This window comes from Mastigoproctus giganteus, chromosome 8, assembly GCF_048544385.1.
Source record: "Mastigoproctus giganteus isolate SK-2022 chromosome 8, ASM4854438v1, whole genome shotgun sequence".
Classification (NCBI taxonomy): domain Eukaryota; kingdom Metazoa; phylum Arthropoda; class Arachnida; order Uropygi; family Thelyphonidae; genus Mastigoproctus; species Mastigoproctus giganteus.
Window position 1 is genome coordinate 68,775,549 of NC_143582.1, and position 22,893 is coordinate 68,798,441.

Genomic DNA, 22,893 nt, shown 5'->3' on the forward strand with positions numbered 1-22,893 from the left:
TTCAGTGTTTTCTTTTATAATGTCTAGCTGGGTGGGGGAATGATTCCCAGTTTCAGTCTGAATGATACTGTCTAGGATGTTATTTACAGAATCCACCCAACACAGGTTGGGGTTCCATCTGGTTTGACAGTAGTTTATAAGACATCTCCTCTTGACAGCTTGTTGGTCACTATTCTGTAGACAACTCCCCAAGGGTTATTGTTTCCAGTAGTTCCCACCAAGTCCCTCCAGCATTCCTTCTTCTTGTCTCTTATGAGGGCTGAATGATTCCTGAAAGTTCTATAAGAATCTCTCAGTGCATCCACCTCATTTTGTGGCAAAGATGTTCTGGCTCTTTGAAAATGTCTCCTCGCCTGGTGTACCCTACTTATGAGTATAGTCAGTTCGGGGAACCACCAGGGAACTGTTTTGAGAATTAATCTTAACACTGCTTTTTTCCATATTTTTGGGAATATACTTTCTGTCATACAGTTATTATATAGTGCTATTTGTTATATATATTTATATGTCTGCTTTATTATAGTTATTATATATTATTTATAATTATAGTTATATGTCTGCTTTCTTGGTTTTTTCCGTGGGATAGACAGGGTTGCTGTTTTTGTTAAAATGTTTGTCTTAGTGTTTGCTACAGAGTCAGTGTTTGCTAATCAAATGTTACAGAGAGAGAGAGAGAGAGAGAGAGAGAGAGAGAGAGAGAGAGAGAGAGAGAGATTCACGTGCACAAGGTTGGTGAACGTATTGGAGGCAGTTGTCAATAATTAATTGCATTTGTAGTGACGTAATTGCCTCGCCCTCTTCTCCCATTGGCTCCAATAAATATCACTAGGAAGAAAACGTTTTTAATGTATGGATAGATATATACACTAAGTGATCACTGAATTATGACCATCTACCTAATACTTCGTAGGTCCTCCTTTTGCCTTCAGTACAGCAGCTATCCGACGTGGCATTGATTCACCAAATTGTCCGAAACGTTCGGGAGGTATGGCCAACCAACCAAGCTGTGTGTAATGCAGTCAGCTATGGAGGTGATTGGTGTATCCAGACACCTGATATGCCTTTCCATAGTGTCCAACAAGTGCTCTATGGGATTGGCAGGGGGGGGGGAGTTCGGAGGCCAATCGATATGCTGGAAGTCAGAACTTGTGTTCCTCAAACCATTTCTGCACAACAGGTGCCCGATGGCTCGGCGCATTGTCATCTTGGAAGACACCATCGCTATTCCGGAAAAAAGCGGGGTGTACACAGTCAGCAAGAGGTTGACGATAGCCGAGACCACTGATATGTTGTTCCACATGCACCAGAGGTTCACGTTCCTGCCAGTGAAACATGCCCCACACCATTCAACCGCCTCCACCGGCCTGCACTTTTGATACCATGCATGGTGGATGAAGAGCTTCTTGTTGTTGACGCCAAATCCGTACACGACCATCTACGGTGTGGAGTAAATAACGTGACTCATCCGACCAGCACACCATCTTCCAGTCTTCTAACGTCCAACTTGCATGCTCTTTTCACCAGGCGAGTCTTTAACGCCGATGAATCTTGGTTAGGAGAGGATGCCGTAGGGGTCGTCTGCTGGTATATCCCATAAGTTCGAGCATGCGACGCATAGTCATGCCAGATATTGTTCTGGGTTGGCCCGTGTTGTATTGTGTAGTCAACTCTTCAACAGTGCTGCGCCTTTTCGCCTGTACGAGTCGTCGGGTCGTTGTTTGACCATTTTGACGCCAGTCCTGGTACACTTTAACTATGGCGGCTCTCGAACACCCCACCAGTTTAGCCGTTTGGGAAATCGAGGCACCAGCTCGTCGAGCACCCACAATCTGTCCTTTATCCAAGTCCGATAAATCCTTCCTTTTACCCGTCACGCTCGGAATTTTACTGCCTACTGAACCACTGACACCTTATCTATGCTACGTAGGTCGACTAACTCCGCACTCTCGTACCTTACGTGGTCAACAGATCGCATTCAGTTTTCATAGGGATGGTCATAATTCAGTGATCACTTAGTGTATAATTAGAATATAAAATAAGAATATGCCAGTCGTATGGCGAATAGAAAATAAATCAGTACTTAACTGCAGCAACATAATAAGGGGAGGGAAGAAATAAATCGAGATAAAGGGTGTTGTAGAAGGAATGCACTCCTAAAATAATTTAGAAAGAATGCCAATTAATAAGAAAACTAAATAATATAAATTTACAAAAGTTCCAATTAATTCAAATTTAGTGACTGTGCCTTAATGGCTCCAAGTCCAAATTGAGTGAAATATTGTACACTTAAACGAAAACCAACCACAACAACATGGTGAACTGGGTGAAAAAAAAATTCGTAGAATAGACCGATCTTTGTGCTCCATTCGTTACTGCATTTCGAACGTTAAACACATCAATGCATCGTCAGCAGATACATTAATCAACCGCCAGTGCAATAGATTTGCATAATGGTGGCCCTTAAGGAGAGAAAAATTATGTAGTAACAGATCAGAGCATTCACAGGGCAACACCAAACCACTGACATAAAGTAACAGTTAAATCAAAGTAAATTCAAAAGAAATTAAACTATAGCAGTATGAGCGGCGCATTAGATCTCAACTGACTGCTGACCGTGTAAGATAAAAATAAGCTTTACTAAATAAATAATAAAGAAAATAATAAGGAAAAGAAAGAAAGACCGTGTGAGTGCTTTGATCGGTTATAGCAGGGGTTCTCAACCTTTTGGTTAACTTACTGCTTAAAAAAAAATACCGCCACATACATTATATCAACGTTTTTTATATGTACAAATTTGTATTTGTAAATAATTAATTTTTTTTTTACCCTTATGGATTCTTGTTGCTATCTGGCACAATTAGGTGTACCATTAGTGGTATGCGTATCAGAGTTTGAGAACACCTATGCGTTATAGTATAATTTTTCACTGCATAAGAGACATCATTATTCAAATCTGTTGCACTGGGGGGTTGATTGGTGTATGTGAAGTCACCGATGCATTGATTTGTAGTAATTCCCTGGCTATTTGTTAGCGTAGTGGCCTTCCGACGAGATGAGGCACAATAGTTGGTCTATTTTATTTTTGTTTCACACTGTGTCAAATCGTTGTAGTTGGTTTTCGCCGTTTGCAGTGATATTTCGCTATTTGGATCTGGTACCGTCAAGAGGTGCTGCTAAATTTGAATTAATTAGCATGTTTGTAAATTTATATTTTATATCCTTATTAATTTTCATTCACTCTATTTTAGGTACGCATTCCTTCTGCAGCACTGTTTATCTCGATATGTTTCTCTCTCCCTCACTTACTGGTTTACTTTCTGTCCATCGACTTACTTGGCTTGTCATACTGGCATATTCTTATTTTATATTCTGTTTTCCCAGCATGTAGTAGGTAATAATGCTATGGAGCGACAGATGTTTTGCTGTATTGTATTTCTATGTATATATAATACATATTTAATAAATTATTAGGAAATAATTTCCATAACAAATTTCGTTTTTTTTTTTTTTTTTTGTTGTTAAAATGTGTAAACCTTAAAGAAAACGAATACTGTAATACTTTTTTCACTATTAATTTTTATTATTGAGTTTCACGAAGAAACTCAATAATAAAAACTGAGTTTCTGACCCGAACTTTCGGTCCATTCAGATCTTTTATTTCAGTATCCTGGAATTCCAAGTTGACTGAGGCACAACTTTTGATTTTTTGCTTCCCTCCCTCCACCAAGTGTAATAACCCGTGTTACAGTCAGACTTTATTAATATTCTCTAAGACAACATACACTCCAACACATGAAGGGCCATGAACAAAAATCAAGGACAATGGCCCAAGAAGCACATAATTTGTAATATATAAACAATGTCGTACACGCAGCAATAGTAATGATGAAGAAAGCGAATAATTTATTTTAGTAAGAATATTTTATTCCTTCATAGGAATACAATAATTTTTTTAACGTGTGTTACCCCGCTCGTTAGGCTTTCTGGTAGATTTTCTTCTTGCTCAAGTTTTCCTGTTCTTCCGTTATCTTCTTTTTACCTACACGAGTTCTGGGGTGTGGCCGTATCAGAACTGCTTAATCTAGGCATAACTTATACTTTTTGTTCCAGGTGTAGTTACATCGGTTTCGACTCTTTTCTTTTGGTTGGCCATCTTAATTTGCTTTAATGTGTTCATCTCGCCTAATCTGGAATATAGTTCTGTTTTATCGTCTAGTGGTTTTTATAGGACAGTTTCATATACCCTCAAGATGTGGAGGGAGAATGTTTCATTCCCTCTCCATCTTGCAGTTTGAACTTTAGCGTTGCATTTATCGAGTAATTAACTTGCTTGACACCGCAGTTACCTCCTAATCATGTTTTAACGTTTAGCTTTACTACTTTAGTGGTTGAATGTGAGGTTTTGGCAGTCAAAGAAGAAACTCGAATAACACAGAAACATAACAGGATTTAATATAACAAGAGAGAATTTTACATACTTCATTCAAAGGATATACCAAGTCATTTCATTAACAAGGTATTTCATCAAAATATTCCCTTAGACATGTTAATTAAAACAAGCTCAGCAATTATAAGGTCAAATCTTTTATGTTTAAGGTTTTTCATCTTTAGTTCCAGTAGTTATCTTTCAATAGGATCATTTTAGCAATAAGCAAGGTTAGAAAGGAAACATTTTAACGGTACCATGATTACTATCATTTTTTCATATTCATATCATTTTAACTTTCCCGCTCTAGAGATCACACTAGGTTGATCGGTCTACGCTGTGGCTCTCTTCAGTTAGCTCGGCAGAACAATGATCAGCTTCTCGTTGGGCTCTTTGGTCCTTCCTTTCGTGTCCTCCTGTTCCTCTCCGTCCGTCGTCTTCCTTTCCCTTGCAAGGGTCTGCTTTTTATGTCCCAAGCCTACCCACATTGTTTATACAAAACTTCTTTCTCATTGGTAGGAGCCGAGTCTTAAGATGTCTGATGTTTTCTCATGATGAGTCATGGAAAAGCACTGGGTTCAAAGAGGTATCTCTCGCCACCTCTCGAACTTTCCAGCGACACGTGGAGCCACTCTACCATCTCCCTTTGGCCTAATTTGCATCTTACATGAACGCGTCCATCCGGTGTTTACAAAAATCTTATTTTACACTTGCAAGTGGCTAACTGTGATAGCTGTTGCTGGCTAAGAGCGGTAGGCCTCTTTAATACGTATTTATTACGTAGTTATAGCGATTGATTCGGTTATTTTTAGCAAAATATGTGGTTTTACGCTTCGCCTTGAACTTTTCATTTGGCACTTAAAGTACTTATATCGAAGCTTTTGAAAAGATCTAGATAGGACGAATACAGAAAATTTAGTCTTGGGATCTTTGAAAAATAAGCAACGGCAGAATTAGCGCTATAACACGTGTCTGGAAAGGAATTATTCAGACCCACAATGGCTTCGTTAATATAGGTAGCGATCGTTTCCATATGTTATTTCAATGTAAACCGAAACTAAGTGAAAATGATTTTTATCTTGCATAAATTTAGCCTAGAAAGATGTTCACAGATAGGGTAGAGCTCCAAGAAGATCATTCTTTAGTTATTTTGCAAAAGTATATTTCTAATAATAACATCATGGAAAGAAATCGAAATAACAGTCGTGGCGCTAAGGTTATTTCTATGGAAACGAAAATATCTTGAAACTTAGTAGATCTTGATTAATTCTTCAACAAAAAAAAAGAAAGATATGAATATAACGATCAGCACCTGTTATTACAATTTTCCAGCCAAAAAGGAAATTTCCTCACAATTATTGTGGAAAGTTGTAATACTTGGTTTGTGGTCCAAGTGAAGTATTGAATTCCCTACCGATCTACCACGGTGAAAAAGTGTTTGATGCTGATCCGACATATATATTTAAACTAAAATAACTCTTCAATTACTGTAGCGAATTAAATAAAAATTTTAATGCAGAAATGCCAAATCTTTATGGTATTGAATCGATATCAACTCCATCCGGATGTCATTTACCAAAATAAATTCACTAGTCCGTAAGTGCACTATAAGAGGCACTTACGACGCCACCTGCCAAACATATGCAGACATGTATAGTAGTTTGTGTAGGGTGGCACCAGAACGTTATTTATTATTATTATCTTTATTTCTCCTAGGAGACACCCGGTTACACCATTGGCTAGGGGGTGTAGATACATTCTGTTATGCAACAGAGAATAATATTATATACAATTTTACATTATATATAACACTCGTTACGAATACATGCAGCACTTATTATCAGAATTATACGATACATTAATAACTTGTAATCTGCTTAAGACTTAATAAATAAACGAGAAAAATTTTATACTACTGCGTTTAAAGCATAACATGTAAACTCCGCCGTGGTACCAGTGATGTAAAATAGCCAGAAATGTGTGTAATGTTATGTTTGTGCAATATAAGTGTTGTTTATTTGTTTCTGGTCATTTTGCCACCAGGAAGGCGATCACTTCGAAAACCTGCCCAGGGCCACAACTAGACGTGAATCGTAAAGGTAAACTGCAGCCATTATCAACCCACTGCAGCATGGAAGCCTCCTCAACAAGTCATGCTGAGGGAAATGGATCATAATCTGCCACGCTGGTCCAGTGCGGGTTGGCAGATCGACCGTATTTAGCAGTCAGGGGCTTGAACTCCGGTCTACTCAATGGACCACTACTCCACGTCACAAAAAGTTCCTGACATCCTTTGGTCTATAAACTCATGTGAATCGCTAAAAGATTTGTTGCTCAAAGTCAGCATTGGACATAATTTTCGTAGACGAATGAAGGTTGATTTCAGGAACTCGAAAATCATATCATCGTGTTAAAATGGGGTTATAGATAAAAAAAAAAGTAATGTTTTTGTGTATTTAAGTTAACGTTTGCACAGCCATCCTATTTAATTATAATTAATTAAACTTTTGGAAAGGGAAAATTTTTTTTCTCATCCTTGGAATCTGCATTCCGTTGTTCGTGGCTGTTCGCTCTATTGGAGGACAATTCTATATGGGATCCAGAAACGTCGCCAATTATAGTTTATATAAATTTCAGTTGAGTAGGTTGATTATGCAGTTCTTAAGGTTTCTTTTTATACGATATATAGATACATTCTTGTTATTTGTAACCCAGTTTAACGCAATAAAATTAACTTAAAATTTGTTTTGTTTACTCCAATTAATTAATCTAATTAATTTGTTTACTCTAAGAACAATCATCTAGTGTTCTCATAATATTTAATAGGAATACTAAGCTGTAAATTTAAAGTAGTAAATTATGAACTTAATGCTTATTAAGTGCTTGAGGTTGTAATTTTTTACGAGTATGTGGTTAGCAGTGGTTGACATAGTTTGAAAATATGACCATTCTTCACCCTACTATACGGATGAGTTTTATAATAACCATAAAATTTGAATTAATCTTTTTTTAAATTTTTTTTATCCTGCCACAGCCCTAACCAGTGGATTGCTTTGAATATTTGCCTCGTTGCTTTCTTTTTCTAGTAAATGAATTGATTTCTAAAGATAACTTAATTATTAAACGTAATTTAATTATGTGAGACATTAGAAAATTTTTTGAAATTAGATTCATAGTTTTCGGCTTAGAGAGCAGGGTTGAGAGAGAGTGTAAATACATTCAAAACGTTTCAAAATTACTATCCACTGAAAGAGTCAGTTTCGTTGTTATAAATATTTTTGTGTGAAAGTTCCGAAGGTACTCAAATAAGCACACAAATAAGAATCACAAAATATTTAATGGCGAGACTAGCTTACATAAATATTTCGGTGAAGTAGAATTGATATGTAAGATAAGGATTGCTATACACAATTTTCATACAAAGATCAGGGGGAGATTGATCTTTGCGAATAATGCAGGGTTAGTCATTATGTTTTGAGTTTTGTCGATATGAAAAGTTGTCGTAGGCACCACGTTGCCACGGATGAGCACAGAGCACTTTTTTTGACTGACATTGTCCTCTTTGCAACGACACTGTTCATTCATCCTTCTGAATAGTCGAACACTTCAGCCGACACACGGAGAAATAAGCCTTGCTGCTGTTCTAAGCACCATATCCTTTTTTTTTTTTTTTTTTTTACTTTCCTTCATAATTGATTAACTTTGAAAAATGTGTGTTCCTCTCTCCATCTCTTTACGATGATGATGAGGAAGAAATTCTTCATTTGTTTTGTTACGTACAAGTGTTTTTTTGTAATTATTCACTTAATGATGTTGTCCTCAATTTCAAATAGCATACACAGAAATTACTTTTTAACTCTATAAACAGCATTTTGGATTTCAGTTGAATTCTTAGCTGTCATACATCTTTGAGCTAAAAATGATCGTCCTTGTTTAATTTTCCTTCTACAAAATAATTGGCTTTATTCAGGAAATTCTGAACAGTATCAAAAATGTTTTGTAGCATTTATTAGGCTGCCTTTTTCTTCCAGTCAGTTAGCGGAGCACAGCAATTAAGTTCCAAATGTGTTATGGTCACTTATACCGTGGTCTGTATCTTGTTAACATCACACACTATTAAATGATAGAGCCAAGTAATGGCACAGCTATTAATAAGGATGTGTCAGTGGAATCCTCCCCCTCCACTGCTTGATGATTGATCTCCTTCTTTAGTATCTACACCAAGGACGAGAACTTGTAACTCTCCTTTCCCACCGTCATCAAAACTACCTAAACTTTCATAAGATGCACCGAGAGCATCCCCTTCCTTCCCGTAACCACCTCCATACCCACCACCAAGACCTTTGCTTTCAAACACAAGGAGCCCTTTTCCTAAAGATTTTCCCACTTCTATACCCCCCAAATTCCCATAATGTCCGCCCTCTACAGAGATAGGTTGTGAATACCCTTCTTTTCCACCCACTACCCCTCCACCGTCTCCATAAGATAAAGTAATGCTTTTCCCGAACCCGCCATCACCTCCGTACCCGCCGCCTTGACCCCCAAAGCTTCCAAAATCTATAGCTTTTCCGTATTCACTACCAGAATCACCCCCCTGCCCTCCGCTATCCAAAGAAATACCTTTTCCAATACTTCCACTGTAACCTCCAACGTTATGGCCATCATAACCCAGAGGAAGTCCCTTACCATAACTACCTTCCCCTTCTCCGAAACCGCTCCCTACACCAAAGCTCGTGATTATGAAGCCGCCTTTCCCAGATTTTTCTCCACCATCTCCTCCCCCGTAACCGCTTAAAATAAATTTCCCAGACTGTTCTTCACCTCCACTTCCATAACCTGATAGGAGAAGCTTCCCAGAATGTCCTTCGCTGCCACTACCCCCTTCGTAACCGGTTAGGGCGAATTTTCCAGATTCTTCCCCACCGCCTCCTCCCCCATAACCCGACAAAATAAATTTTTCTGAGTCACCTCCTTCATAACTACTTCCACCGTAATGAATGCCTCCTCCTCCTCCTCCTCCCCCATATCCACTTGCCAAAAATAATTTACTCAGGTCTTCTCCACCATACCCACTAAGTCCAATGGAACCTATCCCTCCTCCTCCATATTCGTCCCCTTTACCGTAACTCTCAATAATGAATTCTTTTCCAGAATCATCCCCGCCATATCCTCCTCCACCGAACCCCTTTCCGCCCCCATATCCTCCGCCACCGAATCCCTTTCCGCCCCCGTATCCCCCGCCACCGAATCCCTTTCCATCGCCGTATCCCCCGCCACCGAATCCCTTTCCACCGCCGTATCCTCCACCGCCACCATATCCCTTTCCACCGCCGTATCCTCCACCGCCACCATATCCCTTTCCACCGCCGTATCCTCCACCGCCACCATATCCCTTTCCACCGCCGTATCCTCCACCGCCACCATATCCCTTTCCACCGCCGTATCCTCCACCGCCACCATATCCCTTTCCACCGCCGTATCCTCCACCGCCACCATATCCCTTTTCTTCGCCTGTAACTAGTACTACTTTTCCATATCCGCCTCCTCCACCTCCTCTGCTACTCCCACCACCTTTTCCACCACTTCCACTATTTCCTCCTTTTATAAAATATACCCTACTATAACCCCCCGTTTTCCCTCCTCCTCCTCCTCCATATCCGCCACCACCACCACCACCACCACCACCCTTTCCGCCTCCTCTACCCTTTCCTCTGCTAGAAACTATAACTGTTTTCTCTTCGTCACCTGCTCCCTGACTTCCATAACCTCCTTTATCATCTTGTCCTCCATAGCCACCGAAGGATACTGCAGCGAAACCACCTTTATGGCCTGTAGCACTGGCGTACCTTTCGCTCACTCGACTTTCCTGTTTTAACTCGTCTGTTTTGCTTTTAGGAGCACAAGAAATTTCTTCTGTCATGAAGAGGGCTAAGACCACAATGATATACGGAATCTAAAGAAGGAAAAAATAATTTTTAGAATTTTTGCTACAAAAACATACCAGAACATATCAAAGCATTTGGCTATTGTTAAGATTCGAATTGGCAACTTCGATCAAAGTTGAAGCATTAATCACCATAAAAAAAAATCCTAGTAGTATAAAATGAGCATTGGAACTTTCATTCTTACCTCTGTGTACTAATTTATGATTTTTAAATTAATAAATATTTATTAATTAATATTTAACTTCATCGATACAGATTTTAATAGGACAATCTCTGCAGGGAGTGCTTGTTTTATACTCTTAGACCACTGTCAATACTAATGTACCCTGCTGAATTTCAAAAATAAAAAAATAAAAATAAATAAATAATAACAATAATAAATAAATAAAAACAGTGTTGGTTTCTAATTTAATTATCAAAAATAAATTATCAACATTTTGAATAACAGTATGTAAGTGAGTCTATACGAAAACAAAGGTTTTGCCAACAGTATAATTTTGTCATTTATTATTGTACAAAATGTTAGTGACGTATTTGTAATCTTAACGGTAGTTAAAAGAAGCAAGAGTGTCATAGGAAAAAAGGGAAGTTATATCCAAATAAGTATCGAATTTTTAATCCAGCAAGGGACTTAACTTCATAATTTGGTCATAGTCCTTAATAAGTTAACTTTTAATTGTTGACATAGGATGAGTGTTTTTTATTACATAATTAATCTGTCAATGATCGATATAATTATTTTCCATTGTGTTTTAATTATATTCTCACTTATAATATACATCCTGAAATCTAATAAAAGCTAAATGAAGGAAACTTCCTTGGTTGCAGATTTATTTTGAAGAACTGAGTGAAACAACAGAAAAAAATGCGTTGATGTTGACCTCATGGGAGTGTTCTGCAGTTACTGGTAAGTATTTTCATTTTGAGGTTGTACTGTGCATACAAATGTAATTTCACTGATGGAAATAATTTAGAAAACAAAAATGTTTAGCAATTATAATAACCCTACTAATGTGTTATTACTGTTTGTAAGCTATAATGTGAGCCAATTTTATCAGCTTGATTGTCAGTATCTTAAGTAAGTATATAAGTAGCACCGAAAATTTAAGTGTGGATGACAGTCATATGTATATATTTTTTAAATAAAAGTTTATGATCTTAAAATTTTATGATAGTAGAGAAACTGCCAGGAACTATTTAGGAACTGTACTGTATATGGAAATTTGCAAAAAATTGTAAATTTTCTTTTAATATTAATCATCATTAATATGATACCAGAGAAGATATAGATTACAATTCTCAAAGTTCAGAGCTCTATTTGGAACAAAGAGCGCAACATAATTTACAGATAATGTTGTTCCTGATTATGCACATAGAACTACTGACTTCTCTTCTCTGACTCTCATGAAGGAATAAATTTGCTACCTCTTAAGTTTCTTTTTAATTTCAGTTTGTTTAGCTTTAAATGAATTCAAGACATAATTTCTAATTTTTAATTCAGTTTACTGTTTATTGTTTTGCCAATTATATGGAAATTAATACGATATAAATTCAAGATGAAATAAAAACTTGAATTTACGAATTAAAAAAAAAAAAATAATAATAATAATAATACAGCAGTTTGCCATTGAAGGATAGCGCACACCTGAACATCGAGTAAAATTGAATAGCTCATTAAAAATAAATGCCTAATGTCTGTTTTAAAATAAGTGAAGAAAACTAATGTGGTCCTGGGGTAATGTACAGACAGAAGTGTACATGTTACAAGATTGGACCGTACGTTTCCGTAAAAAAATGCTCTTCCTATTGGTTATTGTGGTGTTATATTAACTACCAAAAATAAATCTACAGCGAAGATATAAACGCCACAATAGGTTGTATCGGAATATTATTAAAAGAAAAAAAAATTAAATCATGGAATGTAAAAGTTACCGTTTCGCTGGAGCGGGAAGTGAATGGGGAGGTAAACCTATAAAATACCTATAAAGGTGCCAAATCTCACTGAAATATGGCACCTTTAGTTCAACCCACCGATCTTTACGTTATAAAGTAGGTCAGCAACCATTTTGATCAGGAGGACTACTCGTCAGCTTGATTTGAATTAACAGGGTCTCAAAGAATGAACAAAAATTTTTAAATATAATAAATCACCTGCTGTATACTTCTTTAGCGTGCAGTAGACGAACACTAGCGCATCTATAGCCATTCGCCAAACCTCATCTTAGCACTATGGTGCTAAGATGGCACACGTGGCGCACTAAAAATCCCCAACTGTTATTATTATTTTTTATTTTTATAAATTATTATAAGTACAGAATTTTTTATTTTATTTAGTTTTAGGCGCATCACCAACTTATTCTAAGTTGAGAAGCAGTAAGCACGCAAGCATGATTGAGGCAATTAATATAACACCTATTCATTTGAGAATGTGCAAATTTAGAGATAAAATCGATGTTAGCAGTATTATATGGCACAATTACATTGACCTATGTAATTTTTTAAAAAATATCCTCTTCAACTATTATGGCTATTTATACATAAAATATTTAAAATTTCAGGCAATTTCAGAATAATTTTTTATAAACAGAAATTAGAAGAAAAAAAATTTTTTCTTCCAGACATATCAATGAACTAGCCACAGAAAGATATTTGTGCAGTGCTATCTCATTAGAATTGGGGCTCATTAGTGTGGGATTTATCATAAGCCATGGCTTCGCTACCCCAAAAAGGGCCTCATTGTTTCCTTTGGTGTTGATAAAAATCAATAATTACGTAACAAATGTAACCATTTTAACTGTAAGGTACGCATACGCAGGTTAAAGTTAAAATTGCATATTGAAAAAAAAAAAAAAAAAAAAAGAAAGAAAGAAAAATACCAAAGTTTTAACGTGCAAGAGCTTGCGCTTTTTGTAGGTGTATGTAGTGGATGAATGCAAGCTCTTGCTTTTAAGCTTAATTAACCTGTTTCATTTCACTTAAAGACATTATTGAACTATCAAGAAATATTTATTAAGAAAAACGAATAAGTAGATTTTTTGAAAAATACCAATAAGTAAATCTGTACTAAGTAAAAAATAATCTACCAATGGGATAGATCAGAAATATTAGTATCCGAAAAGCTGACTGGCAGATATTAATTTTTCTGATCATGAGCTTAATGGCATCTGCCCTTCGAAGACATCAACATTTCAACTTGGGCAATTTCAGCAGGTATTAATAAACAGTTTTATGCTCCCTTTAGCTTCGTGTTACTTTACTTAATTGTTCTGCATATTTCATTTTGAAATTCGAAGAATGTACCTGTCATGAAAACTCTCCAGGTAGCTCGTTTTCATGTTGCGATTTTGAGACAAGCAAAATCCATTTCCTCCTACACATTTCCGTCATCTAGCGTGTTCAGATCTGCTCACGTCACAAAAATGCATTACTTTTCCCACTGGAACGCTAAAAAACATGGCACGTTGAAACCTGCGAGTTTACGTCCTTGCATGAGCAAGGCTGTGAACAAGATTCTACTCTTTAATTTTGTTTCAACTGTAATGTTGTTAATCAAATTCCAGTTACAGCTGTCATCACCAATATTCACTCAATTGTAATGTCAATATTACCACTGACTAATAACAGTAAGTAATTAAATCTCCTAATAGACATTTCTAGCAGTGCTATCTTGACTTGGAATCAGTAGTCTAAAATATGCAAACACCGAAACGTTACCATAAGTTGTCATGTCATTGTGAGTTTTACAGAGAGGCAATGATTTAAAAAAAAAAAAAAAAAAAACCGTATAGCGGTCCACATTTAGCAGTTTAACAATGATTGCGCCTGATGCTTTCCTCATTCTGCACTGCAGCACTACGGATCGCTCCACATTTAATGTGTTTTGGTATCTTGATAATTTACTGCCCGTTGACTCGTATTTACGGGCTGAGTACGTCAAATGTAGTGCATTGCTTATATCATTAAACCATACTTCCCTACATATATAAAGCATAACATGAGATTCAGCATTTATTTGAACATCCCTTCTTTCTCTTATGTACATTACAAAATTCTCTAATCTAAAAAAATCTTAATAATAACCGAGTATTGTCAGTATATATCAAACATTCTCATAGATTATGGGATATTGTATAATGTGACAAAATGTGGAGGGGAAAGAAGGAAAGGATAGGTAGGGAAATATCGTATGTTATAAAGGGGAAGAGTAAAGTTTAGTTTTATTGCAGTAATCAGTATTCTCTAAAATAAATTGGTTTAGAAAGAAACTGAAATATAAAAACATGGAAGAAATACTCATTCTGTAGCGTGTACGGCGAGGTAAAAAGAAATTATATTTAGATGCAGATAGAAAAGTATAAATAATATATTTCTGATAAGTTTCTACACGTATGCTTGCGTACTACTAGAACACTTACCGATAGAGCCATGTTTCTTTTATATTTGAAGGTGGTGGCGCCACACAGCGGCTAACTGAATGAAGCGCACGATATTAATTCCACTCCTTTCCAAAGCCACGGAATAATTCCACTGTTTGATGAGATATGCCAACATCAGTCACAGCATCCTCTTTATACCTCAAAATCTTCCTATCACGTGACGCGGTCTGTCGAACCACAATGCAGCCTGTTGTGATGGGCCAGCCACTCTACGGTGATTGCACTCGTCAAGGTTGTAGTAATACAGCGACGTGTGGGAAACAAAAACAGCGAAAGACCCCATTTCAAAGCAGACTGTGTCAGAAAATGCCTTCAGGGATGCTACCGGCGCAGGGTTAACTCTCATTTCTCTTACCCTGCGACGCAAGATTAGTATTTTTTTTTAATATATCGGCAGTAGGAGCGGCGTTCTAGTAGTGGTTATTGCCACTGGCAGAGAGAAAAGTTTCACTGGGTGAAGGGGATGAAGGGAATCTTAGCCCCTGCTCTATAATCTATATTTCTTTCATTTGAATTGAGCATTATTTACTCTGCAATTTCTTTAATGAAAAAAGACGCAGAGGAAAGACACCTGAAATTTCCCACTCGTGTTTCGATTGGAAGTTGGGGGGGGGGGGAGGTAGACAATGCGAGGAAATCAGCGAGAAAGTGAGAAGTATATGTTTTATGTGGTAAAGAAGTAAACTCAGCATGTGAATGTTTATTCGCACGTATCGATGTGTAATCAGTACGTGTATTTACTATAAAGGAATTGGCTGACTTCTTCATAAATTTGCTTTTCTTAGTTTTCATTCTCTCGCGATAGCAGAGATACATATCTGTTCCTCCTTTCAGCCATTTAAGATGTGTACTGGCGTAGAGAATTTTTTTCCCCTTACGTGTATACTTAATTATTACTGTTAGGTAGGACAAATAAAGATTATTTATTTTCATTTTAAAAAGGAAAATGGATATCATTTGTGTTGTTATTTTCCATGGCATTGTTAATATTTTTCGGCATTCATCTTTTTAACTTTGATATAACTTTTAGTTCTAATTAGTTCACTGTCTTTTTCAAGTATCCGTGTGTGTATGGAACTCATGAACTATTTTGCTTTCTTGGCTGCATAGCAAGAATGGGGGTATACCCTGCATATATTTTCACATTCAAGTTTTGAAAACACTGCCCTTAGCATACTGGAAGTGACCACCAAGGTGTGAACAAGTAAGCAGAAGTCAAGATGTGGCGTTCACACTACACAGAAGAATGGCCGGCTGTATCGCTTTGCAATACTAGGTGGTAGATGACCTCATCACCCGATGCGATACCACCGCTTTGCTTATTGTAAGGGCGCCTTCGTAGCGAAGTGGGCAGGAGCTGCAGTGCGTAGCACACGCGTCTTGATTAGACCGGGGTTCGAGCCCGTGACCACCAAATACGGAGGATGCGGAAAGGTCAGGGAATGACCACTGCATATTCCCGGAGCAATATGGCTTTAGTTGCTAATGCTCCTAAAAAACCCAAATAACAAACAAACAAGCTTATTGTAGGCTTGAAATTGTGAAGACCATGTTTGTTTTCTAGAGCAATGCTATGGCAACTTCACATCTCTTAGGTCATGCATGTCTTTTGAGAGTGTGACGGGAATCATGGTGAGATCCAATATTCTTCATTTCGAGAGTATGGTTTTATCCCTTTGACCCTTTTATCCCTTTTATACCCGTATATACATTTATACGGGTATATAGATTTATTGTGAGTGGGCTTTGGAATCATGGTGAGATCCAATATTCTTCACACTTCGAGAGTATGGCTTTATCCCTTTGGCATGTACATTTATACGGGTATATAGATTTACTGTGAGTGGGCTTTGTGAAGAACGCTCATATTCATACGTTTACCGTGAGTTGGACTCTGTAGGATACACTCATATACAGGGTGTTTCAGTTAAACGTTTCAGAACTTCTAAGAGGGGTAGGGTACATCCTGACAACTCGAAATCATATAGCAATGTGGGGTCGGAAATGCTTTCCTGAAGCGGTGTTGTACACAGAAGCACCACAAAGAAAAGAGACCGTAAGTGAGAAATCGTTTTAATAATACATGAAAAGAAGCAAAAGGTACATGGATTAAAGTAAGTGTTCGAAGTTTCTTCCACGGGCTACAATGCACGCCTCACATCTCCGACGCATGGACATCCGAACATTCTGGAATACTCCAGGCGAATTTCGAATTTCTTCGGCAGCTACTGCGATTCTTGCAACCAGCTCCTCAGCATTGTCAACAGGGGTGTCATAAACTAGCGATTTCATATGACCTCAGAAATAAAAATCAAGACTTGATAGGTCGGGTGACCGAGCAGGCCAACGCACGGGACCACCACGTCCCATCCACTGTTGACCAAATGTGACATCCAGGTAGTTACGAACATCTCCGCTATAATGGGCAGGGGCTCCATCGTTTTGGAACCACATTGTCTGTTGCGTCGATGCAGAAATCTGTTCATCTCTCAAAAGTTGTGGCAATACTTGCTGCAGAAAGATCAAGTAGATAGGTCCGATTAGACGACACGGTAACAGGTAAGGTCCGATGAGGTGATCTCCCATAATACCGGCCCATACATTGACCGAAAATCGAATCTGTGCTGCACGACGTCGTATTGCATGCGGGTTCTCGACCGCCCAGATATGGTCGTTATGCGTGTTGAAAATTCCTTCCCTTGTGAAGGAATTTTCACGGTCATATGAAATCGCTAGTTTATGACACCCCTGTTGACAATGCTGAGGAGCTGGTTGCAAGAATCGCAGTAGCTGCCGAAGAAATTCGAAATTCGCCTGGAGTATTCCAGAATGTTCGGATGTCCATGCGTCGGAGATGTGAGGCGTGCATTGTAGCCCGTGGAAGAAACTTCGAACACTTACTTTAATCCATGTACCTTTTGCTTCTTTTCATGTATTATTAAAACGATTTCTCACTTACGGTCTCTTTTCTTTGTGGTGCTTCTGTGTACAACACCGCTTCAGGAAAGCATTTCCGACCCCACATTGCTATATGATTTCGAGTTGTCAGGATGTACCCTACCCCTCTTAGAAGTTCTGAAACGTTTAACTGAAACACCCTGTATACAGTATATACGTTTTGAAGGCCGTTTCACATAGTGTCCGTTTATGTACAAACTGTCTGGAAATATTCACGTTAGTACTACCATATCTTATCTTAGTTTCCAGAGTAGTTCTAGACGGTTTAAAATAGATGGCGGTCAGACAACAGATTTGAAAATTGTAAGAGAGACGCGCTCCTGTTAGCTTTAGTACTGTTTGGGCTTATGAAAGCCGATATTGAATAAATTCATTGTATTTGTAATCTAGACGTTGAAGAAACTGAATCGGGTGAAATATAAATAGATTCAGAGGGTATCACTGCATCAGAAGAGTATCAAATTAATATTTAAAAACAGTTTTGTACTTAAATTCATTTTTTAAAGGTTTAAAATTCCACAAACTCACTCCAGAGAGCCCGTCGGCATCAGAAATTCACTACCCATTGCTCACTCCAGTTTGGGACACTGCGAGCCCACGTGCGTTCCAAGAATTTATCACCACAGCCTCTTAAAACGGTTTTCGCAGGCCGGCCGCTAGATAGTCCACCGGAGGGAACCTATCGGTATTTATTTAGGAGGCATCCGGATCATCCAATGTATAATCTCTGCTTTTATTCTGCCAACTTTGGCCGGGAGTCCGAACAGTGTATATGCGGGTGAGCGGGCGCTGCTGAGGCGACGTTATGTAAAGAAGTTGTGTGCTCTTCAAATCCAAACATTTGATCAATTCTCAAATCCGCCTCACAACAATTACCTCATTCAGTGCACCATGGATTGTCAGACTTATCTGTAAACAAATCTAAACCACCCAAAACTTTCTCATTAAGAAATTTCCTTATATGGAATGTCCCTTATTTTTATCTCCTATGACTTAAATGCTGTTTACCGAATTCCGCCAAATTAATCTGTTGCTTCCATCTTTTTTTCCCCCTAATTCATCAAACCACTCAGAAGTTTTTGACTTTCTTTCTTTGAAACTACTTTTTTTCAGTCTAACTTTCCTAACAGTGAAGTAAATTGAATGTACTTCAATGATTTCACAATATAGACATTCCAAAATGGATTGATGGACGTATCGGCATGATCGAATCGAATTACCGTATTCCCCATGTATAAGACGCACCTTTTTTCGAAAAATTTGGGGTCTAAAAACTGGGTGTGTCTTATACAGTGGTTGTAGACTTTTTTTTTTTTTACTTGCATTTTTCGCGCTTGATGTCTTTGCGCTCATTGTTTCGCACTTGTTACCAGTATATCAGGTTACGTTTTGCCACGTTCTGTCCAGAAATGGCCCAGAAAAGATTTTCGTACAGTGCTGAATTCAAATTAAAAGTGATCCAGTCTGCAAAAGTGAATGGAAATCGTGCTGCTGAACGTAAGTTTGGTCCTCCTCCAACTGAGAAAACAATCCGAGACTGGCTACGGGAAGAAGAAACCCTACTGAAAACGCCACGGCAGAAGAAGACCATTAGAGGCAAGTCAGCAAAATGGCCTGATTTAGAGAGGGAATTGAAGATATGGATTGAAGAGCAAAGGGCAATTGGAATTCCTGTGTCCACAAAGATGGTTCAGCATGAGGCAAGAAGAATTGCTGATGAAAAAGAAGTTACTGATTTCAAAGGAGGACACAATTGGCGCTTCAGGTTCTTGAAACGGAATGGACTAAGCATGCGTACACGCACCAGACTTGCCCAAAAGATGCCTGAAAGCTATGAGCAGAAGGTCCTTGAATTTCATCGTTTTGTCATTCAATGTCGGAAGACATCAGTTTGAGTTGGGACAGATTGCAAATATGGACGAAGTCCCCCTTCAATTTGATGTCCCAAGTAACAGAATTGTTGATAAGAAGTGGGTGAAAATTGTAACTGTGAAGACAAGTGGACATGAAAAGAGCCATTATACAGTTGTTCCAGCTTGTTGTGCCGACGGAACCAAGCTGCCTCCTATGCTGATTTTCAAACGCAAAACAATGCCAAAAGAAGACATTCCTCGAGGAGTGATTGTCCACGTTCATGACAAAGGTTGGATGGATCAGGATGGGATGAAGATCTGGTTTGAGAAAGTTTGGAGCAGGAGATCAGATGGGCGCTTACGCAAACCTGCCCTATTGGTGCTTGATCAGTTCAGGGCACACTGGCGCCTCCGTAGCCAGGTGGGCAGGAGCAGCAGTGCGTAGACACGCTTCTTGATTAGACCGGGGTTCGAGCCCGTGACCACCAAATACGGAGGATGCGGAAAGGTTAAGGAATGACCACCGCATATCCCCGGAGCAATATGGCCTTAGTTGCTAATGCTCCTAAAAACCAAATACAAACAAACAACAGTTCAGGGCACACATAACAAAAAATACAAAGAAGATTGCTGCAGAGCAAAAAACAAAACTTGCCGTCATACCTAGAGGCTTGACATCCCAGCTCCAACCAGTTGATGTTAGCATTAACAAACCCTTCAAAGCTGCCATGAGAGACGAATGGAACTAATGGAGTCTTCTGGGGACAATTTGACACCAGCAGGAAGAGTGAAGAAACCAACTATAGAAGAAGTTTGTACCTGGGGGAAAAGATCCTGGGATAATATGAAGATTGAGATCGTTGTCAAGTCATTTAAGAAGTGTGGTATTTCAAATGCCATAGATGGAACTGAGGAGGAGGCAATATATGAAGACAGTGATTCGTCATCAGACACAGACGAGGACAAGCTAATGGATGGGAGTTTTGACAGTGATGAGTTGTATGAATTTTATGATGAATAAAACTTGAGTTCAATAACTTTATGTAATCCATTTTTTTTTTTCAAATTTCGGGCCCCAAAATTAAGGTGCGTCTTATACATGGGGAAATACGGTAAATCATAAGAAGTGCTAGAATATATGGGCTCAGACATTTAATGATAAATTGGGTATGCCGTCAGCAAGGTTGTCTTAGAAGCAGGTATGGAATTTATGGCATCAATCAGTTGCTCTCTTGTTATTGTGATTGTGCTTCATTCGAAGGTAACTGAAGATATGGTTGGGCAGCATCATCGCCATCTAGCCGAAACCTAACAACAAAATAAAGCCAGTAGTTTGGGTCGAGTTGTTGGGGAAAATGGAAGAGGCCTCTGAATAGGCGGTTTATCTCTGTGAAGAATTTTGTCCAAAATGCCGTTAAATTACTTGCGATTTAAGCTGGTTGAATGCAACACGGGATTTTGAGTAAGCTGTTCAATCGGGTAAAGCTTGGGTTTGCTTCCATGTTTTATGTATTGACTCGATGAAACGTTTAAATTAGGAAAATATTAACAAGTGGAAAGACATATTTAGGAATATTAATTAAATTTACAACAGACAAGTAATAAAACGAAATCTGTATCAGAAGTTTAAGGCAAGACTATCTTGCCCACAAAGGCCGTGGGTTGTGTTAAACCTAAGTTACATATGAATACATCAGGGAGCTACATCTGTAGTTATTAAACTTCAGATCTCTCTCTCACCCCCCTTTCCGATGGTGCACTGGAGGTTCAACTGTTATTCATTTAGCATTGTTGTGTTGCCAAGTAATTAACACTGGTCTCGGTGGAGCTTAGCAAACTATTCAAAATCCAATAGACTCGAGCGATGGAGTCCATTCCCCTATATACTTGGATGGATGGGGAGTTTGCATTAGTTGCGTGATCTTGTGCCTGTATTTTTTTTTGATAGAGAAACTCTGGTATGTATCTTGAAGTTTTACTATTGATCAAAAAACAAATGCATTCTTGAATTATCCCCAAGGAACATCTGAATACTACGTTTAGTGCGAAACCTACGAGTGATCAACCCTCGATACCAGCGGATTTTGATTCTCATCAGAATTGGTCATACTATCCCGATCACAGTAAGTCTAACTATTGCCATAGCAGTACACTGTTCAATCTAAGCTAGCCAAGTAAACTCGCCACTATTGTCTGCTGCTGTATGAGAGAGAAAGCGAGCTGTAATGGCAAATATCATCGTAATTGGACACCAGAGGATTAGGAAAATCGGTCATTTGATGAAAAACTATAGCTATGCCTTGTATATGGCAAGGGTTACGGCGAAGATAGCGGATTTCGCTGTAATTAACGAGTAATTTTTCAGAAGATTAATTGTCGTGTGGGGCAAGATTTAGTTGAGTGCATTTTAACACCTGATACCCTTTGACCAAGGCTGGACGGTAGTCTACTGACACATCATCGCGAACCACTAGCATCACTTCTTGGTGCATTCTCCCCGTAGGTGCTTACTTGAAAATAGCGCCTCCGTAGCCAGGTGGGAAGGAGCAGCAGTGCATAGCACACGCTTCTTGATTAGACCGGGGTTCGAGCCCGTCACCACCAAATACGGAGGATGCGGAAAGGTCAGGGAATGACCACCGCATATCCCGGAGCAATATGGCCTTAGTTGCTAATGCTCCTAAAAACCAAATAACAACAACAACAACAACAGCTTACTTGAAATATGATAATGCTCTTTTCCATTCTGCCTGCGCTATGCAGGTGTGGTTTCAGAAGCAGTTCTTTCTCTGCTTTGCTGACTGTATATATATACCTTCGCACAGAGGTTGGAAATCGCCGTCCTTCCAAGCCCTGTTCATATGGATGGGGATCGAATCCCGCCTCGATGAAAGGAACTTTGTGTTTTCGCGCAAAATGGCCGAGTTTGTTTGCCTCTGGCAAGAGTTGCTTGTGGTTTTCATACAATAAAACAGAAAAATCGACTATAGAATGCACGCAACTTACCGAGACCATCCATTGACCATATTGCCTTCGTTAGTTGAAAACAACAGCCTGGTTGCGTAGTTAGCGGATGGCAATCCAGCAGTGCATTTGTAGGATGAGAGCGAATAGGTCGCCTCTGTCTTAGTCTCTGTAAATCGAGGGAGGCTCTATAGTAAACATATTTGAATATACCAATCAGTATTTTCTCCATTTTGCGGAGGTGAGTCTATGCCGAGGCTAATTACTGCAGCTCTGAAATTGAATTGCGTTCTTACATAATACTGGGTGTT